Source organism: Mya arenaria, chromosome 3 (assembly GCF_026914265.1).
Source record: "Mya arenaria isolate MELC-2E11 chromosome 3, ASM2691426v1".
Taxonomy (NCBI): Eukaryota; Metazoa; Mollusca; class Bivalvia; order Myida; family Myidae; genus Mya; species Mya arenaria.
In genome coordinates, this window is record NC_069124.1 from 91565932 (window position 1) to 91579583 (window position 13652).

Genomic DNA, 13652 nt, shown 5'->3' on the forward strand with positions numbered 1-13652 from the left:
TAACGAAAAAACAAATCGTCAACTAGGTTATCTGATAACATTTATTGGAAGAAATTATCAAACAATTTACTTCAAAATACATATTCATTTAATTGCCTGAACGTATTTCTATTGGAATTTCTACAGGTTTAATCTTTGAACCTGATAAAGATGTTTGAGATAGTGGTTGTGCTGTGGGGAAAGCCGATGTTCAATAAGCCGAGAGAGGCGCGCGCGAGCACATTCGCTCCGATAATCCGAGCTGTGCTATCAAACGGAATAATTTACACAATGTCAGATACTGACATTGTAATAGAAAACAATGAATGGTTAACTGCGATAAGTTTGTTAATATTTTAATTACACAAATAGAGACAAACTGGATACACCGAACACTTCATCTGTATTGACGTTGACAAAAAGGTTAGTGTTGTCGTCTGCAAGAGTGGTAGTGATTATCGTTGTTAAGGTATAAGTTTCATTTCGCATGTACGGCATGTTTGATAAAGTAAACAACTTTACAATTTATTTTATTCTCAACGGTATCATGTAAACTGTAACTGCGTCTGATTTATTTGCGTAAACTGATATATTTGGATCTGGATGTTCTATATTTGGCTGCTTAACCATAAAGTTAATAAATAAATCCGTTTAAATTAATGAAATCATAAAATGAAACTAAAGTTAAAATGGATAGAGAGATATATCGGAGGTTAGGGATTAATGGTTGTTAACAGTCGTTAAACTTGTCCAAGTGTCGGCAAGCATGTGCACTGAGTTTGACCGTCTCATAAAATTAATACTTCAGCAAACACTCTCTGACTTTTTATCACATTCCATAGATAATGATGTACTTATAAATGCTTTCGTTAGTAAGCGTTTTTCTTGTCTGTCGTTGGAAGAAAAAATATGAGTTGTTGTCATAGCATTGGTGTCGGTGTGGGCGTCGTCGATAAACTAGGCGTCATACAATGACGCTATAAGCCTTTGATATTGACCAAAATTTTGACACGTTTTAATGTTATACATTAAATTTGATATACGTACAAAGGACATTAGCTTTATCCTTCATAAGCTCTTTTCATGGCTTCAATATATGTAAATGGTCATTGGTTTGCATATGTGTAGCTCTTGCATGTCCTCTTGGAAGTTTGCAACACTGTGTCTAGCCCATAAATCCGCGAGGAAATGCACTTTACTTTTGTTGTTTATGCGTGAGACTGATTTCTCTAAAGTAGATTTGTAATTATACATATAGGTTCTCCGGGGCCAGAAAAATATCGAGATGCTACAAACGAGATTTTGTACGATCTTTTCAATTCATGAAATTACTTTAAACGTTTGCCGTGATCGTGGTGTTTTCTTTAATAAACCCAAAATATGGCAATATTTTCGGGAATACACACATAAAATTACCATAGTACGATCCTCCTTAAACACTGACAAACACACAAGACAAACATACACAAAACAACACACACGACAAACATACACAAAACAACACACACGACAAACATACACAAAACAACACACACGACAAACATACACAAAACAACACACACGACAAATATACACAAAACAACACACACGACAAATATACACAAAAAAACACACACGACAAACATACACAAAACAACACACACGACAAACATACACAAAACAACACACAAGACAAATATACACAAAACAACACACACGACAAACATACACAAAACAACACACACGACAAATATACACAAAACAACACACACGACAAGCATACACAAAACAACACACAAGACAGATATACACAATACAACACACACGACAAACATACACAAAAGAACACACAAGACAAACACTCAAGACATAAATACACAAGACACCATACAAGACAAGCATACAGAAGACAAACACACAAAAGCTAGACATACACAAAACAACACACACGACAAACATACACAAAAGAACACACAATACAAACATACACATAACAACACACAAGACAAACGCTCAAGACATAAATACACAAGACACCATACAAGACAAGCATACAGAAGACAATCACACAAAAGACAAACATACACAAGAAAAGTACACAGGAAAAACAACACACAAGACAAACAAATGCACAAGACGAACACACGCACAAGCAGAAATACACACACAAGACAAACACATACACAAAACAAACACATACACATGACAAACACATACACAAGGCATACACATACACAAAACAAACACATACACATGACAAACACATACACAAGGCAAACACATACAAAGACAAACACTTGCACACGACAAACACATAAACAAACACACGCAAAAGCAAAATACACACACAAGACAAACACAAGCACAAGACAAACACATGCACAAGACAAACACATACACAATACATACACACGTACAAAACAAACACACGTTCATGACAAACACACGTGCATGACATTACACGAGACAAGCATACACAAGACAACATACAAGATAAACTCACGCACATGACAAACACACGTGCATGGCATCACACAAGACAAGCATACACAAGACAACATACAAGACAAACTCACGCACATGACAAACACACGTGCATGGCATCACACGAGACAAGCATACACAAGAAAACATACAAGACAAACTCACGCACATGACAAACACACGTGCATGACATCACATGAGACAAGCCTACACAAGACACCATACAAGACAAACTTATGCACAAGACAAACACACGCGCATGGCATTACACGAGACAAGCATACACAAGACAACATACAAGAGAAACTCACGAACATGACAAACACACGTGCATGGCATCACACAAGACAAGCATACACAAGAAAACATACAAGATAAACTCATGCACAAGTCAAACACAAGCGCATGACATCACACGAGAAAGCATACACAAGACAACATACAAGGCAAACTTATGCACAAGACCAGCACACACAAGGCATTTTACAAACTTAAATAGCTTTTGCTTAACTTGATCAAATCTTCACCAAACATGATGTCAAAACAAATTAAGTAAGAATTATCGGGATTAATAGTTCAAAGACGTTTTATTGTTCTAAAAGTACCAATTGGACAGGTATTTGCTACGTTCTTTCTGCATGTCTTCCGGGTAACGGGCAAAGTGGACTGAACCCTAGGTTACCTTCCCGTTAACGTGTGACGCTGTGCAGAATTGCCATGCCACAGTGTTATAGCCAACTGCCTATATAGCAAAGCGAGCCGCAATATAATAAGGATGTGTCAACTAAGGATTGCAATTTCTTCCAATACATTGTCCTTTTTCAGTAAGAGAAATTTTTCGCATTTAAATGTTTGTCTTAAGTGATAAGTGAATGTCCTTTTTTGATTATTGCATACAATTTAGAAAAAAGAAGCTCTGTTGTCTAAGAATACAAAGAATACATTCCCGAACATAGATCCAACAGAGTCCAATGTATATTATATACTCACATAAGGAACACATAGCTCATCCTGTTTTCCGTTATATGACCCCATCGCTTTATTCAAGACGAGCGGTAAGCTTTCGGGTATGTTGCGTATGTATGAAGAATATGACAATAAAGCATCACTTGACCATTAGACCATGATGACCGTTTCCTCATTTCTTATCTTCCTCGTTATTCATTAGGCAAATTAAGTCCACATTTACAAATAAATAGAAACTAAATTGATCACATTACAACTTTGATTACATTGGGATATGTGATACACAATGTAATTCCTGATCAATGATAATGATAGCTACATAGATCTGAATGTTTGAGGAAACCATGTGAATATTTTGTGTTGCATTTGAGGTGTAACTGTGGCTACATGTGTATGGGGGTGGTGTTAAAGAAAAGCGTTAACTTCAGATTTTACGAGTAAGTTATCTTTTTATTTTGTATTCAAAGAGGGAACTATTGATGTCGATCAGAGATGGAAAACTGCGAGGAGCAAGGGAATTTGTGTATTTCTTTATTCAAATGATCTGGAATGATGGAAACTTTGTCGGGGATAATGGCGTTTTGCCGACGTTGTTTTCTGAAGTCGATATTGAAATAGATTTGTTACTTCAATACTTGTATGAAGTTTTGGTTAACAGGACGGTTGCGCAGTTGTTTGCTGACCACGGCTTATCACGTTATATGGTAATCTATCTAACGTCGTCGAAACGCGAGATGACCAGTTGTCAGCGCTGAAGATGTATGGCGACAATTACTTCCGTATTATTGCATTTCACCTTTATCTATTGCAAGCAATTTCTCTTCATTCATTGTGGTGAAAATGTTAGATGTACGACTGTGTACAAACTGAATAATGTTAAAATCTTTATACTCAGTTTCGATTTGTTTTAAAGTATTAAAGGTTACAAAAAGTATAGTAAATGATGTCTAAATTTCATGACTAAATTTTACGGCGGAAAAAATATATATTTCAATATTTCAATATATATATATATTATATTTCAACTTTTTCATTTGCATTAGCATGGATGTGAGTGACTGATGGCAAACTACACGTGCAGATAGACGACTCGAACTAAATTCGTACATCGTCGTGATTGCTTTTTTTAAATAAATAAAATAAACAAAAATAGGAAAGCAATAGTAGTAAGTTGGCGTTAATATATTCCATGGCATTTCCTGAATGTAAGACCGAGTCCCTGACCCCTAGAGACGTTCACACATAGAACAATCCTGATATAACACTTCTTGGGAAATGAGATCACACCCCGAATCCGTTTCAATTACGGATAACTATTTGCCTAATACAATTATCGTTGAATGTTACAACAAAGAGTTTATATTTAAGAATGGGGAGTGTTTACCAGTTCAGTTCAGAATCGGTGACGTCAGGTGTCGTTTTACAGTGTTATATTTCCGTTCCTGTCAGTGACACTGTCAACCTCTTTTCAGGCTTCCTATCCACAAACGCATGCATATGAAATTTTCTTTGAAATGTTCTCAGAAAATGTATGGTTTGTCTCATGCTTCGATTCCTTTATTTTCAGCCCTCTCGAAACCGACATTTCCGTGAAAATCCTGACGTATTGGTGCCGTATTCTGTAGAGCAACATTTCCATCCACTCATTTGTCTTATTGAATCGACGTGTTTATAAGCAATATAGGACGCCGTGTCTTCTGTGGTATAAGGTATGCACTACTTCCATGTAAAGGCCTTATTACTATTATTTAACTGAGATTTTGTTTCACGTTGTAACACCATTATATTGATCAAACGACTCCCCATCATAAAATCAATAGACTAATTCTTCAAATGCCCATACTCGTTTATTCCAACTGTTGTAACTAATTTAATTTCGCACAATATTAACTTCAACTTGATTGTCTGTCAGCACTTGGTTAGATCGAAAAAGGAAACCTGAAACTATTATTATAATATCACTTGGAGTTGTTTTTCTGTCTGCCGTCGTCTTTCTCGCTCGAGTAGCTTGCGTTATTAACAATGAATAATTACAGAACTCAGTTCCTGGGAAACCGCGCGTTGTTGAGTATCTTAAAGGAAAATGGACATGTACATTCTTGAACAGTAATATTGTTTTGATTGCCGCGCTTATGGTCTGAATAGGTGTATACATGCTTATACCGCGGATTGGTTTTTCTGTCGGTCGCGTCTAATAGGGCCCAGTTCGAGGAGGCAATTTCGTCCATGGTGTCAATTAAGTACTTGTGATACTTGACATGACTGGTCTTTACATATTTTGTAAGCCATGACTAGTTTGCTATAGAGTTGTACACCCCTGAATGAGACTTTGTTGCTAGAAAGTTCAAACTACCTCAACATTTCAAGGTTTGACGATGAATGGTTGCTGACATATTTGCCGTAGTGTAAACTCCGTCAAAACCCGTCATTGAACATTCATCAGTTGTTTTAGAGCGCATGTGTTTTCAAAGATATGAAATTGAATCAAACAGTTAAGTCAGAAGCCAATTGTATATTTTGGTTATTTTTTATGTTTAGGCTTAGTTTTTCAAACTATTTATTGATTGGTCAATATTTATCTAACTATGACTAATAACCAATCAAGTAGTTTAAATGTACGAACTAGCCAAAAGACGACTTTTGGACAACTTAATTAAGTTTTGTAAATTTGGCAGTAAGATGTGATTTATCAAAATTCTTTTAAGAAAACCAAATATGTTTGTTTTGTCTGAACAAATATATTCCTGATAGTTTACATAGTTATGATTACACGAACATTTTTACATTTAACAAATCGTTACAACTTAAAATTTAACCCTTTACCATTTTACAACAAACAAAAAAGTAACGTCAAAGCAGGCAGTTCAAATATTTGCAATAAATGTTAAATCTTCCAATTAACATAAAATCGCTGCAATTTCACATTTTTTTCTGATTTTATTTCAAAGTAATTTGCTTCCAATTGTTATCATAATGAGTACGTTTAAAATGAAAAAAGTCATATGCCTCATATTTCAAAATATTAAAAAGTTAATGATTGTAATATTTCCTGAGAAGAATTCCAGCTTTTTTGTCTTTATTTAAAGAAGATTTCGTAAATGAAGACCGGTAGCCAATTATATAAAACTGGTTAGTTCTCTAAAGTTAGCCAAATTGTTTGCGATTGGTCAATATTTATACTAAACGTGATATTAACCAACAATTCATTTAAATGTGCAAACTTTCCTCAATACAACATGTTGATAACTTATCCAAGATTTATACAAATGGCTGCTGTGAAGGACCAGCCTAAATAATGTCTAAAATAAATAATAATAATAATAATAATAATAATAATAATAATAATAATAATAATTATTATTATTATTATTATAATAATGATATTTTTTTTTGCAAATGCATTAATGTCCAGGCTTGATAATGTCTGTATGGCGTGCATGAATATGCTTCTTGTAACCATCTCAGCAGTAGCTTGTTTTGCATGACAAACAATGTCAAACATGCCCATGCTATTTTGTGTGAGCAATATATATATAATTGGCTTCTATATAAGAGCTCTTTTTTTGCAATTAATTTAGACAAAAACGTCTCTTACTATAAGAAGGATACCGTTAGAAACATTGTGCTAGGTGCTGGAAATAGTTTAGAGTTTAAAATACAGAATGTGGTCTTTCCAGAGACACAAATAGTTCTTAGCATTTAAATTACAACAACAACTGAATCGGTCATACACCAAATCGGTTTTTTGAATCAATTACATTTTCTTATGAGCATGTACTAATTTTGTGGAACTCTCAGATCACTTGTACACTGCAACATCACGAACAGTCGTATTAAATACAAGCATGTAAACGAGGTCTGTCTTTGCTAACCATTTGAAGTAAAACAGCAACCAGTGCCAAACTTTCTTCACAATACTTTATTAAATCCGTTTTTTTCTCCCGTGGCATCAGGATAAACTGGTTCAATGGCATGTCTGTCTTACATACATAAATGATATATACTGGCAGCTAAGAATACTTTTTTACTACTTAGAACGCGACTTTACGACCAACACAATAGCCCTTGCAATGATCCAATGATTGTGTTGCATGTCTATTTTACTAACTTACCCTTGGTATACTTGGGACGTAATCGTTTAATAGTTATATGGCCTTTACTCTCGCTATGGCGGCTTCTACATAGGTCTTACATATTTTCATTACAAGTTTGAAAACCACTTGCATGGCGACCTGATTTTTGTTTGATTTATTTCCAAAATACCCCTACTCCTTATTTACGTTACAGTCAAGTAATATACCATGAAGTAGTATAACATGAGGTAATCTAACATGAATTAGTATAACATGAAGTAATAAAACATGAATTAGTATAACATGAAGTAGTATGATATGAGGTAATCTAACATGAAGTTATACAACATTTAGTAATATTTACACCTCAACTTCCATTCCTTAAATGAACGGCCTTTCGGCAATTGCGATCATCAATCGATGAACGCAACATCTTCGGATATGTTCGGATCGTAATTCATTGCATAACAATATACATGAAAGCTATTGATCTTGTTATTGATTGTATTGTGTCTGCAGGTCCCGTAAAATATAGATCAACATTTTTAAAAGTGTTAGTTTATTATATTTTAAATATATTGGTACCAGAAGTGTTTCAATTTTACGTTTTAAAGTGATTTCAAGTGATTGATCTTTTCCCGCGTTATTGTGACGTCATTTGAAAAAAATGTTTCCGGTTATAGTCGGGTCGTTCTATTTACCGAATGGGTAAGAACGGATTACTGAAAGGTTTTCTTAAATGAAATTAAGTATTTTTTAACAATTCTTGAATGAAATAATGAACTATTGGTGTAAATATAAGGAATGAATTGCGGGGTTGATGTCATTATCAGGGATATGAACGCAATTGGGTTGGTCAAAGTATGCGTGGAGTCCTTCGGACTCCACACACATTGACCAACCCAATTGCGTTCATACCCCGATAATGACATCAACCCCGCGATTCATTCCTTAAATATAACACGAAGTAGTATATCATAAAGTAATAAAGTATAACATGAGGTAATATACAATGAAGTAATATAACATGAAGTAGTAAAACATGAGGTAATCTAACATGAGGAAATATAACATGCAGTAGTACAACATGAAATAATATAACATTAAGTAATATACCGCGAAGTAGTATAACATGAAGTAGTATACCATGAAGTAATATAACACGAAGTAATATAACATGAAGTAATATAACATGAAGTAGTATAACATGAAGTAATATAACATGAAGTAGTATACCATGAAGTAATATAACACGAAGTAATATAACATGAAGTAATATAACATGAAGTAGTATAACATGATGTAATATAACATGAAGTAGTATAACATGAGGTAATCTAACATGAGGAAATATAACATGAAGTAGTACAACATGAAGTAATATAACATAAAATAATATACCGCGAAGAAGTATAACATGAAGTAGTATACCATGAAGTAATATAACATGAAGTAATATAACATGAAGTAGTATACCATGAAGTAATATAACACGAAGTAATATATCATGAAGTAATATAACATGAAGTAGTATAACATGAAGTAATATAACATGAAGTAGTATACCATGAAGTAATATAACACGAAGTAATATAACATGAAGTAATATAACATGAAGTAGTATACCATGAAGTAATATAACATGAAGTAATATATCATGAAGTAATATAACATGAAGTAGTATACCATGAAGTAATATAACATGAAGAAGTATACCATGAAGTAATATAACACGAAGTAATATAACATGAAGTAATATAACATGAAGTAGTATAACATGAAGTAATATAACATGAAGTAGTATACCATGAAGTAATATAACACGAAGTAATATATCATGAAGTAATATAACACGAAGTAATATAACATGAAGTAATATAACATGAAGTAAAGTAAAATGAAGTTATATTACATATGAAGTAATATAACATGAAGTAATATAACTCAGACTTTTAACGTACAATGTTAAACATGAGACTGCTTCTTGAATAAAATACGCATTACCCATTGTACATTCTATTGCGCACGACAGTAAATAATAACAGCGTTTTTTTCTTTATCGCAATTACATAGTGATTTAATGCACATTATGCAGGTAAAATAAACTCTGCAGTTGTAACGCAAACAAGTTGATAAACAAGGTAAATAAATAAACAAATAAGTAAAGTACAATAATATTCATGCACTGCATCAAGAAGGCGCGATAAAAATATTAAGAAAAAACATGCTTGTAGATCCCCCCCCCCCAAAAAAAAGGTTGTTATATATTTCAATGATAACATGTCAAGTATACATATGTTCGAAAGACATTATTATTAATACTTCTGTAACTATTGTATTTGTTTTTGAAAACACTCTTTACTGTTATGAATAAATTGAACGGGGGAAAGAATAAACATTAAGAGGGAATAATGTGGAATTTATTCTTTTGGATGACATTTGCGACCCAAACAATTAAGTTCAAGTTTTTATTCATCAAGGCATATAATATTTATGTGATATAACAAAACAATGAAACACATATTAATTAACATCAAATAAAACAGTGATCAAACATGTCAAACACACAAAAAGAAACTTTACTTAACAACATCAGTGAAAAATATGAAGTAAAAAGACACATTGGAATGGATTGTTATCATCAACAGATCTTGAGTATGGAGAGTGAGTCATCTGAATTTCAGAAAGATGATTTTACAGAACAATGCCTAATTAATTTAGGTCTATTATTACAGTTCATAAGTTCATCTAATTAAAAAAGGTTGAGTGACGAATGTAATAAGGAACAATAAGTTTTTTTACGTATAATCATTAACTCCCCTTGTCGCTGTTTACCAAGGGAGATAACTGCGTTTGAGATTGAAAAACATGGGAAATTGGTATAGTACCGTGTATCCTTCATTTATTCGGGGAAAAGTTGGTAATTAAAAACAATCGTTTACATACTGAGTCGCTGATATAGTCATCTTTGCAAACAATATGTTAAACTACACTTTTGTGTGCCTCGGATCTCAGAAAATATTATTTGCGTTTGCAAAATCTGTTTATTCTCATATTTTTAAAGTTTAATTTATATCAAAACATGCTTTGTTGAAAAAAAAACGTATTTAAAAGTTCAAAGGTCTTTAGGTGCATTTAACCGTTTATGGATATAATCGATCATAGTGCTTATTTATCAGTTTTGAAAGTCATAAAAAAGTATTGTAAACACCAACACTTTGTTTTGCAGAAATAGTTACATGCAAATGAGGTAAAATAAAACTTTAATTTCAACATAAAGCAAAGTTATTGTGTATTTTAGCACTGAATTGCGCAATAGAAGGGCCTGATCTGAAAACATGTGAATTATTAGTATCGCCAGATAATTAAATGTCAAATGTCAAAGGTTCGACAAAAACACATCTATCCACATCTATATAACACATACTCCAACACATGTTTAAAATATACAAACTAAGAATCTCACTAGTGCGAAAGTGTTTTTTAATCATCAAAACTAATGTCGGCAAACTATGGAATTCCACAATATTCAGTCATTCTTCATTCCCAACATGATTGGCATATCCTGATGCCTCACAATAACATTCAAAACAATGCACATCATCTCAGATTCATAACATTTGCATCTTGATGTGCTGCATTTGGTGTATCCACATTCACATGCAACTAACTGCAAACAGGAGACAGGTACCGAGGGTTTGCTCATCTATTTCATTACACCCTATTCTATAATCCAACAGCCTATAGTCGGATCCTCTGGCTCGAAATCTGCATCAGCTGACGGATCTTTGCTTGATAACTTAAACGCATAATGTGCATGCATCGTTAGTTGACGGAACGGACAAGAAGTTGGCTACTTGAGTTCGCGTTGACATCATTTGTGTAGCCTTTCCAGTATCAAGTGTCGATGCAGGTGGCAAGGTTTCAGCACGCAGTAATACATCATTGGAAAGAAATCCTGCAATTTCGGATATGATTTCATTTAGGCTAATGAACTATTTCCATACCCAAGGAAGGGGAACCTCTGGGTTTCTGGGCCGGTAATAAGTTTTCACATAAGGCGTCGCTTTCCAGACCGCTTGCTTCGAGTTGCATTCTTGATGGAATTGCCACGACAAAACCGGTCGAACGTTACAACAACGTACGTAGTTATGTCATTGAACTTTTCGAATACCGACTGTCAACCCTTGTGCATAGTCACCAAATGCTTGACACTGTAAATGCTTGAACTCCTTAATCAGCGGTAAAAAGCAAGGATAATCTGTGACATTGTTTTGTATGTTTCCACTCACATTGGCCAAGGAGAGAGGAACAGACGCCAGTTCATGTTGTTACTATTCAGCAGTTTGGACATGTCAGACTTTACGGCATTGAAAATCCGCTGTAGCAACTTTATGTCAGCCCTTTTTTACTGCGTCATTTTTCTGCCTATCTCGTAAAGTTTTCATGTACAAATCAGTGAATGTCTTTGATTTGACCATTTTTATTGATGCGAAAAATTGCTTCTGTTTTTTTTCCTCTATCAACCGGTTAACTTCAAAGTCTTCAACTTCAAAGTGCCGACCCCTTACTGCACAATTCAACAGGTCGGAAAACGGAAAAAGACTTCGTCTGCAGCAACGTCTTTTATTGCTATAGATATCAATTTCGTTTCATGATTAGATTCATTTGCTGTTTTGGATTTTGTTGTTAGGCCAAAGACATCAAAAGAAGCAATATATTTTCTTCAACGTGTATACGCGTATGTTGAAGCTTCAGCCCATTGTCGTTCGTCTCTTCTTCATCATCGAGAAGTCCAAAGAGAGCAAGTGTTTCGTTTGAATAGAAACTTTCGACCGTTGGGCCCAGGTGATACAGGGCCGATCTCTGACTTGATACTTTCTAAAAGTCCCCAATGATTCACCCGGCAGTCTTGCAAACCTTGTGGATCCATTCCGTGGCTTGATATGTGGGAACTTCATTGAACTGTGTTCTTACTTCTCTTAATATGACGGTCCCAGCCAGATATTTATTGTACACGTCAGGCGCAGTCTGTGGCAGTGATTTCATATCTGAAGGGTACACTTATCCCCACCTTGCATAGTTCGTGCGATCGTTAATTGTTAACAATGGTAAAATTACTGCAAATGTCTGCACGTGAAGTAGTCATTTAGCATAGTTTCAAGTAATTTCAAACAATAAATTTCCTTGTTAAAGTGCTGACGACTATTTACAATTTTCAGAAAAACTTAAGTAATATATACAAAATTCAAATGTTCAATGTCAGGAAAGTACAAAATCTCTGAGAACATTATGTTTCATGCCCTATTTAGATATCCCATGGCCATGTACAATTAAACTTTTCGTTTTTTATGCCATCGTTCATCATGTTAAATGTTGATGCCTGGTAAAGCCCATATAATTTTGGTTTCATTTGATAGGGGATTGCTTCTTGATTACCTTAAATGTAAAGTTAATGTCGGACAATACATTTTATTAAGAGTAACTGCAGATTCTGTGTATTCGTCGTTCATTTCAATTGTAACAGTAAGTAGAGAGTCCTTCTGTTTAATCTTTCAAGGTTAAAACAATTTAATATGAGGTCACCAGACATCCGCAAGACACATAACTGTAAGTTTGATACAAATTCGTTATTAAAGAGAATACAATGTAACCAAACACATACACAAGCAGAACCTGAGCTGCCTCCATGGATTGTGTGCATTTTAGGCTTATTAAAACACCTTAGAACTCTTCGCTATAAAACAAACTCGGGTAATATAAAGCGTATTCTTGTTATGCAAGTTATAATATCCGACAAGAAGTATTTAATATGAAAATACCAATGTTCATTGCCCAAGAGTCATGTCTAACAACAAAGGATGATTGTGTTTTCAAGCGCATCCCACTAATTGCAGATTTGAACAGCAGCTGTTAACAATACAGGGAGAATACTACTGGGGGGCTTCCACCTCCTTGAAGTCATTATGATCATCTTCAAAGACGAATTATAACATATACAAATAGTCGGAACTAATCTAATGGAATCGAATGCGTTCCTACAGGCAATAAATTGAAGAGGTTATGTTTTCCTTTCGCCAAATATTTCTCAAGAACAAGGGCCCAATTATATCTTTCATTTGTTTATAAATATTGTAGTTATTTATTCTTAAAAGCTTCACGTTTAGTTGG

The 13652-nt window shown here is 34.1% G+C and overlaps 1 protein-coding gene across 6 annotated transcripts in view; it reads left to right on the forward strand.

Moving 5' to 3' along the window:
- The window catches only part of LOC128229259 (FMRFamide peptide receptor frpr-18-like), a 101461-nt gene that overhangs the window by 79772 nt on the left and 8037 nt on the right, over window positions 1-13652 (forward strand). For 5 of the 6 annotated variants that reach the window (XM_052941054.1, XM_052941058.1, XM_052941056.1 and 2 more), the window contains one exon: window positions 4976-5117. The gene's annotated coding sequence lies outside the window, so the exon portion shown is untranslated. Of the gene's footprint in view, window positions 1-194; window positions 403-4975; window positions 5118-13652 lie in introns of those variants that run through there. The other variant, XM_052941053.1, reaches the window with a different exon arrangement.